The 16,367-nt window shown below is 43.6% G+C and overlaps 1 protein-coding gene across 4 annotated transcripts in view; it reads left to right on the top strand.

The window, feature by feature from the left end:
* Positions 1–16,367, top strand: part of ipo13b (importin 13b) — a 200,659-nt gene that overhangs the window by 50,177 nt on the left and 134,115 nt on the right. The gene's annotated exons all lie outside the window — the stretch shown is intronic.

The following is a 16,367-nucleotide window of genomic DNA, read 5'->3' as shown; positions in this document are numbered from 1 at the left end:
CTAACTCACAGCAAGTCCTGTTCAACCGTTATGCTCATTAGCTCCTGGTTAAGCAAAGCCTTTTTAAAAAAATAAATTGCGTCCTTGTTTTCAAAATTCTCCATGGCCTCAATCCTTGCTACCTCTGGAATCTCCTTCAACCCTACAACCCTCCAAGATATCTGCTTTTCTCCAATTCTGGCCTCTTGAATGTCTCTGATTTTAATTGCTCCACCGTTGGTGGGCCATGCCTTCAGCTGCCGAGGCAAAGGTCTGGAATTCTCTCCCTAAACCTCTCCATCTCTGTACCTCTCTCTGCTCCTTTAAGACACTCCTTAAACCTACCTGTTTGAACAAGCTTTTGGTCATCTGCCCTAATTTCTCCTTATGGGTTCAGTGTCAAATTCCTTTTGACAATGCTCCTGTGGAGTATCTTGGGGCATTCTACTACGTTAAAACACCAAATAAATGCAAAGTGTTGGTTTTGTTCTCTTCAGCTTTCCTCCCATTAACATTTTATAGAGTTTGGGTATCAGATTATTATTGTCATGCACTAACCAATGTTGCGTACTTCATCCAGATAGGTTGTTCTAGACCCTACCTTGTGAAATCTTGAGTGCTGCTGGGTGAACATGAAGCACCTCCCCAAAGAGAGAAAGGAGAACCACTGGTTAATTTGACTTGAGCCATATTAAAGCCATTTGTAAAACAATACTGATCAATAACTGGCCATTTGCCTAACTTGTAAATGGGGAAGTGAATCTGATGGAGTGCAAGTATGGCTTGTACTAGATCAAGAAAGTGTTTTTTTGCCACTAGTAGAAAATCTACTACCCAAATCAGCACTCAAATCAGTTATAAGCAAGAACAATAGCATAGTGGTTATGTTACCAGATGAGTAATCTAGAACCCTTGACTCCTAATCCAGAGACTAGAGTTCAAATCCCATCATGGCATCTGGGGAATTTGAATTTAGTTAATTCAATAAATCTGGAATTCAAAGCTAGTATCAGTAATGGTGACCATGTAATTACCGGATTGTTGCAAAACCCTTCTGGTTCACTAATGTCCTTCAGGGAAGGAAATCTGCCGTCCTTATTTGTTATGGCTATATGTGACACCAGACCCCTAGCAATGTGATTAACTTGGTAATTGCTGACCTTGCCAGTGAGGCCCACATCCCATGAATAATTTTTTTAAAAAATGAACTGATGTACTTCAAGTGATTGGGATAACGTTACTGTCTATCCTTTCTTTTGCTGCACGATTCTCAGCAAGTTGATCAATATCTCAAACTTTCGACATAGAATCATAGAAATTTTAAGGCACAGAGAGAGGCCACTTGGCCCATCCTGTCTGTGCCGGCCGAAAATGATCCACCTATTCTAATCCCACCTTCTAGCATTTGGTCTGTAGCCCTGCAGATTACGACACTTGAGGTGCATATCCAGGCTCCTTTTGAATGAGTTGAGGGTTTCTGCCTCAACTACCCTTTCAGGCAGTGAGTTCCAGACCCCCACCACCCTCTGGGTGAAAAAGCTTTTCCTCATCTTCCCTCTAATTTTTCTACCAATCACTTTAATTCTATGTCCCCTCCTCACTGACCTCTCTGCTAAGGTGAATAGACCCTTCACTTATACTCTATCCAGGCCCCTCAAAATTTTGTATATTTCAATCAGATCTACCCTCGGTCTTCTCTGTTCCAAGGAGAGCAACCCCAGCCTATCCAATCGTTCCTCATGGCTGCATTTTTCCAGTGCTGGCCAGATCCTTGTAAATCTCCTACCTCCTTGTAAATCATGGGTAGCTGTTATGAATGTTGGGCTTCGTAGCATGATTATGTTTTAATAACAGATTTTAATGGACTGAGAAGTCATGTGACCTCACATTAACTCCTGCTTAAAGACAAGACAGGAATCTTGGTTACCAGGACAACAAGGAACCCAGATCGAAGACCCTTTTGAAAAGCAATGAATGCAAGGTTATAACACCTGATGGACAATGCATTTCCTTTCCCAGATTGTAAACAAGGATCCAGTGGCTATGAAAATGCAAATGTGAATTGCAATTGCTAACACCTGGAAACAAAGGAATGCCCAGGTGGTTTGGCTGTGGCTAGACCTGTGGGCTCTACATATGGGAAAAACAAATGGCTATGGACCTTTTGGTTCTGGATAAATTCTACAGACTTTGAGAAATTTGCAGGCTGTGAGCAAAACCAAAAAGGCAACAACCAGTTGGTGCAGTCTCTGGGAGGGTTGGTGGGGGGGGGGGGGAAGAGAATGAGAGAGAGAGAGAACAAATGAGAACACTGATATGGCGAAAGGCTGTCAAGAATTGAACCTTATGCGGAGAAGGAAAAGACCAACAGGATCATAGAGATCGCCTTATTCACGGAAGTCCAGGTCGAGAGTGTTCGGAGCAAGTGAACAGAGAGGACTGTGACTTTGAGAAGGTCATGGAGATCCAACCCATTGCACCTGGGAGGAGTTTGGGACTTCTAGCTGCAAAGATTTTGCTTCGAGGAGGGCTGTGTAATATATGAATGTGGTGAGAGTTTTTCACGTATTTTAATAAGTGAAGAAAATACCTTTTCTCTATAATTTGGAGTATTAGCTACTTACAAAGTGCTATTTCATTTAATGGTAATTTTTAGTTTAGTTATAATCGTCTTAAAATGTGAAATCTTGTCTTGTAATTCTTCAAATTGATCTGGGGATTCATATCTCCCGTTTTTAATGTTAACAGTCTCACTGAGATCATAACAGACACTGTTAGCACATACTTGTGTCTAGAGGAATTCTGTGTTGGTGCACTTACAGCTTCCACCAACCTAATACACGGATCTTGAAATGAAGAAAATATCATGCTGTTCAATACATTTTCTCTAATTTACTTGGTAAATGTTTGAAAATTTTCATATTGGAAGACTGCTTCTCAATCTGATATTCAGAGGATTATTTAATGTTGCTTCATTTTGCCAACACCATTGTCTGAAAGCTATGGAAAGTCACCAGAATTGAAAAGGGGAACTAAATTGTACATAAATTAGTAGTATAATTGAAGATTTGACTTAATAAACTTTAGAGCTTTGATTTTTGTGTTTGAATTCAGTACTAACATTTTCCTGAAGTTATGGGAAATCTCAACCCATGTTCAGGTCTTAGTTTTTTAACACAGCCTTTGGAGGGGGATTGTCGTTGAAGATTAAAATTTAACATCTTTGAAAAGACTTTAAAGTGAATTTCTGTAGCAGTTCCAATAATGCTTTTGAGAAATAGCACTTCCATTGAAGAGAAACAGAACTCCATAAGAATTTACTTTCTTTTTAAAATTGAAATTGCAAGGCACCACCAAAGCTAAAAAGAGTCAAAAAGAATAAGCTAAATTGGGAAGTAGTAATTGAGTAATGCTAAGTGTTACTTGAACACTTCTGTTTTTCTTGAATTTTGGACATTGAATCAGCTGGATATTGCTGAACTTTGTGGGTGTCTTTCTTAAAAGGGAGATCAACAGAATATTGATCAGTCAACAAGTTTTTACTATAAGGCACATGATTTCAGGTAAACATAGCAGGAGGTTGTGTTTTGACCGTAAGAGCTATTTGCTCAGTGACGAGTCAGGATTTATGGTGTCATAGGACTTGCCTCTGGAAAGGTTTCAATTTTTGAACTGTTTTGTTTTTTAAAAAAGGCAGTTGGTTTGGCTAAACCAGGCAGTTGGAGTTTGATTATTGACCTGCCAGAACAGAAGATCCAGCCCATCTTTCCCTTGAAAAGCAAATTCTGTAACAAGTTGTACTGTCACTTCCCATATTTGAAGACATCCTGAATGTTTGCAGAAACCATGCATCTTTAGAACTTTGCATTGAATGTGAGAATTGAAACCTTTGTTGCTGCACACCTGATGTAAGACCTAATGTGAAGCCTTCTGTAGCTGTATTTCTTGAAAGCCTGCCCAGACTGTTTATCGACATTGCCTGGAAAGAACTGTTCCCAGAAGATTCCTAGTGGCAGCCTCCTATTCGCCTTTGGGGCACTTTGCCAAAACAAAGGACTTCCATATCTTCTATTCAGTCTAATTTTTTTTTTATTCCTTCTATTTCTTTGTAACAGCTGTAAACAAAAAACCTTTATTTTTTTTCTCCCCATTAACCAGTTGAGTATGTGAGTCTGTGTGTGAGGGCTAGGATAAAAAATAAGGGGCTTTAATATTTCAATTCACATGTATGTTTACTTTATTTTTTTTATAATATCATTTTGTTGTTTATTAAACCTGGCTGGTGTGCTTTATTCTGGGGAAAAGTAGTTTATATGATTGTTTCAGTAAGTGCGAAAATTTAAATATATGTTGTGACCTGTGGAGAAGTGGGACTGAACTAACAGTGCACTCTTCCCGCCTTGGTTGTAACATAAATTTGTATTTTAATAATTGCAGGATAAAGGAAATGATTTAGGATAAGGAATTTCATGATTCGAGGTCCTGAAAATGAGTGAATTATTCAAGATTTTGGCCACAAAAGTGAAATGGGAAAGGTGACGGGTGAGAGAAGAACTTGGGCCTACCCATCCAGGTGATCTAAGATTTAAAGAATCTGACCTTGTTCCTAAAATGGGGTGAAAGAGGGTGCTACTCCTAGTTTACAGTAACTAGAATATCTGAATGTACAAAGCAGTCATAAGACAGACAAATTAATGGATTAAGTAGAAATAAATGGGTTTGATCTAATAGCCGTTACAGAGATACAGTTGTACAGTAACCAAGGTTGGGAACTAAATATTCCGGGCTACTTGATGTTTTGAAAAGACAGCCAAAATGGAAAGGATGGGGCGGGTGGGTGGGTGGGGGGATGTTAGCAATAATAAAAGATGACAAAAGGATAATGGTGAGGAAAGATCTTTGCTCAGAGGATCAGGAAGTAGAACAAGGGGCAGAAATCACTGGTGGTAATAGTTTATAGGCCTGTTAACAGTAGCTATACTGTTGGACAGAATATTAATCAACAAATAAGAGGAGCTTGTACCAGACATAATGCAACAATCCTGGTGAACGTTGATCATCTTATAGACTGGACAAATCAAATTCACAAAAATAGCTTGGAGGACGAGTTTATGGAATGCATTCAAGACCGTTTCCTAGAACAATATATTATGGAACCAACCAGGGAACAGGCTATTTTAGATCTTGTCTTGTGTAATGTGACAGGGTTAATTCATAATCTCATAGTAAGGGATCCTCTGGAAAAGTGATCACAATTTGATCAAACGTATCTTTGAGTTTGAGAATAGTGTACTTCAGTCTAAAACTGGAACTTTAAGCTTGAAGTCAATTTCATAGGTATGAGGGGGTGAATTGGGTAAAGTAGATCGAAAAATTAGATTAAAAAGTTTGATTTTATAAGCAATTAATTAATAATTCATTAAGACATGCTGGATCTTGGGCTTTATAAATAGCAGCTTAGAGTAGAAAAGCAAGGATATTATGATGAACCTTTAAAACACTGGCTTGGCCTCAACTGGAGTATTGTACCTAATTCTGGGCACCACAGTTTAGGAAGGATGTGAAGGCATTACAAGAATGATTCCAGGGATGAGGAACTTCAGTTATGTGGATAGATTGGAGAAGCTTCTCTTTTTTGAAATGAGAAGTTTGAGAGGAGATTTGATAGAGGTGTTCAAAAATCACGAGCGGTCTGGACGGAGTACATAGGGAGAAACTATTCCAGTTGGCGGAAGGATCCAGAACCGGAGGTTACCAATTTAAAGTGATTGGCCAAAGAACCAGAGGCGACGTGAGGAAAAACATTTTTACACAACGAATGGTTAGGATCAGGAATGCACTGCCTGAATGTGGTGAAAGCAGAATCCATCATGGCTTTCAAAAGGGAATTGGGTAATTATCTGAAATGAAAAAAATTGCAGGGGAAAGGGCAGGGTAGTGGGACTAGCTGAGTTGCTCTTAGAGAGCCAGCGCATACACAAGGGGCCGAATGGCCTCCAGTGCTGTAACCATTCTATGAGTCTAATGAAGAACATTGAAAGAAATATTTCATAAATTTCATGAATATACAGTCCATTGATTAAAAACTCTATGGGGAAACGTAACCATCTGTGGCATACTAAAGAGGTTATGGATCGTATTAAATTAAAAGAGGCTTATAATGTTGCCGACGTGTAGTAAGCCTGAGGCTTCAGCAAAAAATTACCAAAAAATTGATGGAGGGAAAAATAGAATGAGAGTAAACTAGCCAGAAATATAAAAACAAATTGTAAGAGCTGTTTAAAAGTATGTTTCTTAAAAAGAGTAGTGAGAATATATGTGGGTGCCTTAGAGGCTGACAGGAGAAATTATAATGGGGTGTAAGGAAATGGCAGTTATGTTCAAACAAATATTTTGCCTGTCTTTACACTAGAAGACAAAAACTAAGGATCTAATGAGAGTAATTAATTAAAAGTGAAAAGTATTGAAAAAGAGTTCTTTCTTTTCTTTTGGGCCTCCTTATCTCGAGAGACAATGGATACGCGCCTGGAGGTGGTCAGTGGTTTGTGAAGCAGCGCCTGGAGTGGCTATAAAGGCCAATTCTGGAGTGACAGGCTCTTCCACAGGTGCTGCAGAGAAATTTGTTTGTTGGGGCTGTTGCACAGTTGGCTCTCCCCTTGCGCCTCTGTCTTTTTTCCTGCCAACTACTAAGTCTCTTCGACTCGCCACAATTTAGCCCTGTCTTTATGGCTGCCCGCCAGCTCTGGCGAATGCTGGCAACTGACTCCCACGACTTGTGATCAATGTCACACGATTTCATGTCGCGTTTGCAGACGTCTTTATAACGGAGACATGGACGGCCGGTGGGTCTGATACCAGTGGCGAGCTCGCTGTACAATGTGTCTTTGGGGATCCTGCCATCTTCCATGCGGCTCACATGGCCAAGCCATCTCAAGCGCCGCTGACTCAGTAGTGTGTATAAGCTGGGGATGTTGGCCGCTTCAAGGACTTCTGTGTTGGAGATATAGTCCTGCCACCTGATGCCAAGTATTCTCCGAAGGCAGCGAAGATGGAATGAATTGAGACGTCGCTCTTGGCTGGCATACGTTGTCCAGGCCTCGCTGCCGTAGAGCAAGGTACTGAGGACACAGGCCTGATACACTCGGACTTTTGTGTTCCGTGTCAGTGCGCCATTTTCCCACACTCTCTTGGCCAGTCTGAACATAGCAGTGGAAGCCTTACCCATGCGCTTGTTGATTTCTGCATCTAGAGACAGGTTACTGGTGATAGTTGAGCCTAGGTAGGTGAACTCTTGAACCACTTCCAGAGCGTGGTCGCCAATATTGATGGATGGAGCATTTCTGACATCCTGCCCCATGATGTTCGTTTTCTTGAGGCTGATGGTTAGGCCAAATTCATTGCAGGCAGACGCAAACCTGTCGATGAGACTCTGCAGGCATTCTTCAGTGTGAGATGTTAAAGCAGCATCGTCAGCAAAGAGGAGTTCTCTGATGAGGACTTTCCGTACTTTGGACTTCGCTCTTAGACGGGCAAGGTTGAACAACCTGCCCCCTGATCTTGTGTGGAGGAAAATTCCTTCTTCAGAGGATTTGAACGCATGTGAAAGCAGCAGGGAGAAGAAAATCCCAAAAAGTGTGGGTGCGAGAACACAGCCCTGTTTCACACCACTCAGGATAGGAAAGGGCTCTGATGAGGAGCCACCATGTTGAATTGTGCCTTTCATATTGTCATGGAATGAGGTGATGATACTTAGTAGCTTTGGTGGACATCCGATCTTTTCTAGTAGTCTGAAGAGACCACGTCTGCTGACGAGGTCAAAGGCTTTGGTGAGATCAATGAAAGCAATGTAGAGGGGCATCTGTTGTTCACGGCATTTCTCCTGTATCTGACGAAGGGAGAACAGCATGTCAATAGTCGATCTCTCTGCACGAAAGCCACACTGTGCCTCAGGGTAGACGCGCTCGGCCAGCTTCTGGAGCCTGTTCAGAGCGACTCGAGCAAAGACTTTCCCCACTATGCTGAGCAGGGAGATTCCACGGTAGTTGTTGCAGTCACCGCGGTCACCTTTGTTTTTATAGAGGGTGATGATGAGACTAAAAGATGACAAATCCCCTGTAACTGATGGCCTCCATCCTAGGATCCTAAAAGAGATGGCTGGAAGATAGTGGGTGCATTAGTTGTGATCTTCTGAAATTCCCTGGATTCTGGAATAGTCCCAGTGGTTTAGAAGGTAGCAGATGTATCACCATTAATTAAGAAAGGAGGGAGAGAGAAAACAAGGAATTGCAGGTCAGTTAGCCTGTCATCAGTTGTCAGGAAAATGCTGGAATTCATTATTAAAAAAAATGGTAACTGTGCACTTGGAAAATCATCAGAGTCAATGTGGTATTATGAAAGGGAAATTGTGTTTGACAATTTTTTTTGAGGATGTAGCTAGAAGCATAGATGAAGGAGAACCAGTGAATGTAGTATACTGGGATTTTCAAAAAGTGTTCAGTAATGTGCCACACAAATGGTCGCTGAACAAAATAATGGCTCATGGGATTAGGGGTAATATATTTTTAAAATTTGTTCAGGAGATGTGGGTGTCACTGGCTAGGCCAGAATTTATTGCCCATCCCTAATTGCCCTTCAGAAGGTGTTGGTGAGCTGCCACCTTGAACTACTGCATGGTTAGAGGATTGGTTAAAGGACAGAACAGAGTAGTAATAAACCAGTCATTTTCAGACTGGCAGGCTTTTAATAATGGGGTGCTGCTGGGGCCTCAGCTGGTTACAATCTGTATTAATGGCTTAGATGAAGGGATTGCGTGTAATGTATGTAAGATTGCTGACTGTATGAAAATAAGCTGAGACTCCAAAGAAGGATATGGAAAGGTTAACTGAGTGGGCAAGAAGGAGTATTCTTCTTCTTTGGCCTCCTTGTCTCGAGAGACAATGGGTAAGCGCCTGGAGGTGGTCAGTGGTTTGTGGAGCAGCACCTGGAGTGGCTATAAAGGCCAATTCTGGAGTGACAGACTCTTCCACAGGTGCTGCAGATAAAATTGGTTGTCAGGGCTGTTACACAGTTGACTCTCCCCTTGCGCTTCTGTCTTTTTTCCTGCCAACTGCTAAGTCTCTTTGACGTGCCACACTTTAGCCCCGCCTTTATGGCTGCCCGCCAGCTCTGGTGATCACTGGCAACTGACTCCCACGACTTGTGATCAATGTCACAGGACTTCATGTCGCGTTTGCAGACGTCATTAAAGCGGAGACATGGACGGCCGGTGGGTCTAATACCAGTGGCGAGCTCGTTGTACAATGTGTCCTTGGGGATCCTGCCATCTTCCATGCGGCTCACATGGCTAAGCCATCTCAAGCACCGATGCCTCAGGAGGGTGTATAAGCTTGGGATGTTGGCCGCCTCGAGGCCTTCTGCGTTGGAGATACGGTCCTGCCACCTGATGCCAAGTATTCTCCGGAGGCAGCGAAGATGGAATGAATTGAGACGTCGCTCTGGGCTGACATATGTTGTCCAGGCCTTGCTGCCATAGAGCAAGGTACTGAGGACACAGGCTTGATACACTCGGGCCTTTGTGTTCCGTGTCAGTGCGCCATTTTCCCACACTCTCTTGGCCAGTCTGGACATAGCAGTGGAAGCCTTTCCCATGCGCTTGTTGATTTCTGCATCGAGAGACAGGTTACTGGTGATAGTTGAGCCTAGGTAGGTGAACTCTTGAACCACTTCCAGAGCGTGGTCGCCGATATTGATGGATGGAGCATTTCTGACTTCCTATCCCATGATGTTCGTTTTCTTGAGGCTGATGGTTAGGCCAAATTCGTTGCAGTCAGCCGCAATCCTGTCGATGAGTCTCTGCAGACACTCTTCAGTGTGAGATGTTAATGCAGCATCGTCAGCAAAGAGGAGTTCCCTGATGAGCACTTTCCGTACTTTGGTCTTCGCTCTTAGACAGGTAAGGTTGAACAACCTGCCCCCTGATCTTGTGTGGAGGAAAATTCCTTCTTCAGAAGACTTGAATGCATGTGAGAGCAGCAGGGAGAAGAAGATCCCAAACAGTGTGGGTGTGAGAACACAGCCCTGTTTCACGCCACTCAGGAAAGGGGTCTGAGGAGGCGCCGCTGTGCTGAATTGTGCCTTTCATATTGTCATGGAATGAGGTGATGATACTTAGTAGCTTTGGTGGACATCCGATCTTTTCTAGTAGTCTGAAGAAACTAATGTGGTGAAATGTGAAGTTATTCACTTTGGTTGGAAGAATAGAAAAGCAGAATATTTTTTTAAATCGTGAGAAACCATGAAATGTTGGTGTTCAGAGAGATCTGGGGTGTCCTTGTACAAGAAATACAAAGTTAACATGCAGGTCAGTGGTTTGTGGAGCAGCGCCTGGAGTGGCTATAAAGGCCAATTCTAGAGTGACAGATTCTTCCACAGGTGCTGCAGATAAAATTGGTTATCGGGGCTGTTACACAGTTGGCTCTTTCTTTGCACTTCTGTCTTTTTTCCTGCCAACTGCGAAGTCTCTTCGACTCGCCACACTTTAGCCCCGCCTTTATGGCTGTCCGCCAGCTCTGGCGATCACTAGCAACTGACTCCCACGACTTGTGGTCAGTGTCACAGGACTTCATGTCGCATTTGCAGACGTCTTTAAAGCGGAGACATGGACGGCCGGTGGGTCTGTTAGCAGTGACGTGCTAGCTGTACAATGCGTCCTTGGAGATCCTGCCATCTTCCATGCGGCTCACATGGCCAAGCCATCTCAAGCGCCGCTGGCTCAGTCGGGTGTATATGCTGGGGATGTTGGCCGCCTCTAGGACTTCTGCGTTGGAGATATGGTCCTGCCACCTGATGCCAAGGATTCTCTGGAGGCAGCGAAGATGGAATGAGTTGAGACGTCGCTGTTGGTTGACGTACTTTGTCCAGGCCTCGTTGCCGTAGAACATGCAGGGATCCGTGCTGGGACCACTGTTGTTTGTGATATACATAAATGATTTGGAGGAAAGTATAGGTGGTCTGATTAGCAAGTTTGCAGACGACACTAAGATTGGTGGAGTAGCAGATAGTGAAGGGGACTGTCAGAATACAGCAGAATATAAATAGATTGGAGAGTTGGGCAGAAAAATGGCAGATGGAGTTCAATCAGGGCAAATGCGAGGTGATGCATTTTGGAAGATCCAATTCAAGAGTGAATTATACAGTAAATGGAAAAGTCTTGGGGAAAATTGATGTACAGAGAGATTTGGGTGTTCAGGTCCATTGTTCCCTGAAGGTGGCAACACAGGTCAATAGAGTGGTCAAGAAGGCACACGGCATGCTTTCCTTCGTAGGACGGGGTATTGAGTACAAGGGTTGGCAGGTCATGTTACAGTTGTATAAGACTGGTTCGGCCACATTTGGAATACTGCGTGCAGTTCTGGTCGCCACATTACCAAAAGGATGTAGATGCTTTGGAGAGGGTGCAGAGGAGGTTCACCAGGATGTTGCCTGGTATGGAGGGCGCTAGCTATGAAGAGAGGTTGAGCAGATTAGGATTATTTCATTAGAAAGACGGAGGTTGAGGGGGGACATGATTGAGGTGTACAAAATCATGAGAGGTATAGACAGGGTGGATAGCAAGAAGCTTTTTCCCAGAGTGGGGGATTCAATTACTAGAGGTCACGTGTTCAAAGTGAGAGGGGAAAAGTTTAGGGGGGATATGCGTGAAAAGTTCTTTACGCAGAGGGTGGTGGGTGCCTGGAACGCATTGCCAGCGGAGGTGGTAGACGCGGGCACGATAGCGTCTTTTAAGATGTATCTAGACAGATACATGAATGGGCAGGAAGCAAAGAGATACAGACCCTAAGAAAATAGGCGACATGTTTAGATAGAGGATCTGGATCGGCGCAGGCTTGGAGGGCCGAAGGCCCTGTTCCTGTGCTGTAATTTTCTTTGTTCTTCTTACTGCAAGCAGTTAGGAAGGCAAAAATGCTATGTTGGCCTTTATTGCAAAGGAGTTGGAGTATAAGGGTAAGGACGCCTTGTTGCAGTTGTACAGGTCTTTGTTGAGACTATACCTGTAGTACTGTGTTCAGTTTGATCTCTATACCTAAAGAAAGATGCACTTGCCTTAGAGTGGGGTGCAACAAAGGTTCACTGGATTGATTCCTAGAATGAGAGGGTTGTCCTATGATGAGAGATTAAGTAGAATGGGCCTATACTCCATGGATTTCAGAATAATGGGAGGTGATTTCATTGAAGCATAAAAGATTCTGAGAGGGTTTGACAGGGTAGATGCTATGAGGCTGTTTCCCCTGGCACGAGAGACTAGAACCAGCGGGTATAGTCTTAAGATAAGGGACCAACTAGGGCTGCAATGAGAAGGGGCCACTTAGGGCTGTGATGAGAAATTTCTTCACTCGGTTGTAAATCTTTGGATTTGGGTGGTCTTTGATGCTTTGAGATATGGCTTCATTGGAAATTTTAGTGTTATAATTTGGGATTAAAATCTATTTATTTTAACTTGTATATAAAATTTTGTTCTGAACCACCAGAATGCAGGGAATCTTGACATTAAAAAAGATTCATATGCTTCTATATTGGAGAACTGGTACTGCTGTGCTTGGACACTATTTGGTCATCTACACACAGGCTGAAGAAAAATATGATAAAATTGTACAGTTCCAAGAAAAATGACTCAAGGGAACAGGTCAAGAAGGACTGATGAGACACCATGTTTATATTATAGTCATGATAACCATCACATTCAATTTACTTCAATCTCAATATGTCTGTACTATGCTAACAGTCTGTTTCCACAACCTTTACTTTCAGATGGAACAAATGTCAAATTTCACTTCATTTTTCTGTCAATCTTTTATAATGACAATCTGTTTTACAGTCTTGCGTTTTCTTATTGTCGTGGGTTCGCTGACAACGCAACCATTCGGTGGCGCAGTACTGGCACATGCGCAAATGGAGCCTCACATCACTCTCTGCAACATCTCAGGCAGCTGCCAGGAATAAAGATGGCGCTGCTCAATTTGTCACAAAAAGCAAATGCAGCCTTAAACTGAAGTCCGCACAGTGTCTGTGATCACCGCCTCCATTCCATCCCCAACCTACCCCACTCCCTCCTACCATTGCGCTTCTCTCACCGCTCCCTGCCACACCCGTCTGCTCGCCGCCTCTCGGCCACACGCTCTCCGCCTTGCCGCTGCCTTCTTTCAGCCACTTGCTCCCGCCCTCCCTCCTTCCCCACCTCAGCCGCTCAATCCCTGTTCGCGCACCCCCTGCCCCACCCAAAAATACCCTCGGTGGCTTGCCCTTTGGGCAGCGCGGCTGGGAGTGATGAGCCGAAGGGGGAAGAATCCAGGCCTGGAACGAGCGGCTGGGAGTTGGGTGGAGAAAGTGGCAAAGGCGGAAGCAAGTGGCTGAGGGAAGGTAGTGGCAAAGCAGGGAGTGAGTGGCTGAGGGGGGAAGCGGCGAGGAAAGATGGCGGGAGGAAGCGGGGTACTGTTTGGGTAAATGGAGCCGGCGATCACGGCTATTGAGGGATGATGATGTCATTACGTAGTGACGTCAGTGCTCACATGCACGCATTCATACTGTTAAGCTGGCAAATGCTCGCATGCACTGATGACATCCGTGATCGCTCCGCATGCTCTGCGTTGTCAGGACTCACTTTGTTCTTTTAATGTTAAGTGACAGATGAATATTCAATGGCTGCGGACAGGTTGCTAAATATTAGATGTTGCAATAAATCATTACTGATTTGCTCCTTTTTATTGTACTTCCACAATAGCAACCGCAATCACTGGCGGTTGAGGCCTTAACAGCCTAAATTGTTGCACCATAAATCCTTGCTCAGGAAATTTCCAATATGGCAGCAAAACAATTGTTTGTTAGTCAAGTAACAATTCTGGTCAGCAACAACAATTTGTATTTAAATAGTTAGTACAGAACTTGAGTATTGCTGAAAATAGAGACATGTTGTCGAAGCTTTTCGTCTTGCACTCATTAGGACAACCCACAAGAATGCCGATGTAAGGGAAAACAACAACTTTATACTGTATGAGAAGAGAGTGCTGATTGGTTGGCAGTTGAACTCTGGTAGAAGCATTGCCATGGAGAATGCACCAATTTACATTGACTGATGGCAGTTAAATGCCAAGCTTTGTTTGAAATTTAAACCAAGCAACTTGACTCTGTTCAAACCAATGTTTGTACAAACATTGCGCCTGTTTCAGCTAAACAAAATAAGTGACAACCATTCACTGGTTCATTCCTCAGAACAATGCCAATGCAAACAAAGCTTGGCAGTTAACAGTCAAGAACACAAGAAATAGGAGCAGAAGTAGACCATCTGGCCCATTGAGCCTGCTCTGCCATACAGTACAATCATGGCAGATCTTGGGCTTCAGTTCCACTTTCCTGTCCGCTCCCTATATCCCTCGATTCCCTGCGAGACCAAAAATCGATCTGTCCCAGCCTTAAATGTATTCAACGATGAAGCATCCACAGACCTCTGGGGTAGAGAATTCCAAAGATTCACAACCCTTTGAATGAAGTAATTTCTCATCGCAGGTCTGAATGATTGACCCCTTATCCTAAGACTCTATTCCTGTATTCTAGATTCCCTGACCAGTGAGAACAATTTCTCAGCTTCTACCCTATCGAGCCCTTTCAGAATATTGTATGTCTCAATTAGAGTGCCTCTCATGCTTCTAAACTCCAGAGAATATAGGCCCAATTTACTCAACCTCTCATCATAGGACAGCCCCCTCATCCCAGGGACCAATTTATTAAATCTTTGCTGCACTGCCTCCAGTGCAAGTATATCCTTTCTTAAATGTGGAGACCAAAACTGCACTGTCAGTCACTGTAAACTGGTGCATTCTCCATGGCAACGCCTGTACCAATCAGAGGTCACTTGCCAACCAGTCAGCACTCTCTTATACAGTATAAAGTCATTTTCCCTTACACCAAACCACATGAGATATTAGGACAGGTAACCAAAAGCTTGGTCAAAGAGGTTGTTTCTAAGGGGTAAGTCTTAAAGGAGGAGGGATAGTAGAGAGGCACAAGGAGGGAATTCTAGAGCTTAGGACCTAGGCAGCTGAAGGCATGACTGCCAATGGTAAAACAAAGGTGTGCAAGAGGCCAGAATTGGAGGAGGGCAGAGATCACTTAGGATTGTAGGGCTGGAGGAGGTTGCAGAGATGGGAAGGAGTGAGACCATGGAGGGATTTAAACATAAGGATGAGGATCTTAAAATTGAGAGTTAGTTGAACTGGGAGTCATTGTGGATCATCCACAGGGATGATTGGTGAATGGGACTTGGTGCAAGTTAGGATACATGCAGCAAAGTGTTTTGGGTGAGCTCAAGTTTTCAGAGCACGTAATGTGGCAGATTGACCAGGAGAGCATTGCAATGCTTGAGTCTCGAGGTAATAAAGGCATGAATGAGGGTTCAGCAGCTGATGATACTAAGACAGGGGAGGAGTCAGACATGTTATGGAGGTGGAAGTAGGTGGTCTTGGTGATGGAGAGCACATGGATCGGCTGCTCTGCTCCGGTCAAATAGGATTCCAAGGCTGTGAGCAGTCTGGTTCAACCTCAAAAAGTGGTCAGGATGAGTGATGGAATTGGTGTCTAGGGAACTGAATTCATGGTGGGGACAAAAGACAGTATTTAATTGAAAGAAATTTCTGCTCATCCAATACCTTGTCAGATAAACTGAGTGACAAATCAGAGGCAGTGGAGTGGTCAAGAGAGAAGTAGTGATGTAAAGCTGGCTTGAGCAAGCAGTTAATAACCTTTTTGCTGCAGGAGTTTTTTCTGTTTGATTGGGAGGTTGATGGCCTTTGACCCACGCGGTGCATACCCTGGTTTTCTTAACTGAAGATAGAGACTTTATAAAGCACAGCAAGAATTTACAAGCAATACGTAACCAACGGGACTAGTTATACAGCAGAGTGCAGTGTACCTTCAGTTCTTGCTTCCCAAGCTGCTACGGCGCAGTTTTTTCTCTGTTCTGTTGCCTGAATCTGTGTGCCCCAATGTTTCTCAGCACCTTTCATTTATCTTCCCACCACCTACCCCCCCCCCCCCCCGACTCCAAGAATTACTTCGTTCCATATTCGGTTACATTCCACCTTAACCCTTTCGATTGATCACATATGACCTCTCCTCTTATACATTGTCTCTTCTTGATTAGTTTATAATAGTTAGATTGGCCAAATATGTCCTCACCGTCCATACATTGTCTCTACAGCTGTACAGGTGGCTTGATGGTCTAAGTCATGTCACACAATGGGGAATGTTTGCGATTCCCATCAACATTCCAGTCATGAATGGTCTCTGAATACCTTTACTTGCATTTCCATCCCCATGACTCCTACAAGTCTGTCACT

This window comes from Heterodontus francisci, chromosome 8, assembly GCF_036365525.1.
Source record: "Heterodontus francisci isolate sHetFra1 chromosome 8, sHetFra1.hap1, whole genome shotgun sequence".
Lineage (NCBI taxonomy): Eukaryota > Metazoa > Chordata > Chondrichthyes > Heterodontiformes > Heterodontidae > Heterodontus > Heterodontus francisci.
Note: the sequence above shows the minus strand (reverse complement) of the source record. Positions and strands in the feature narration are given on the sequence as shown.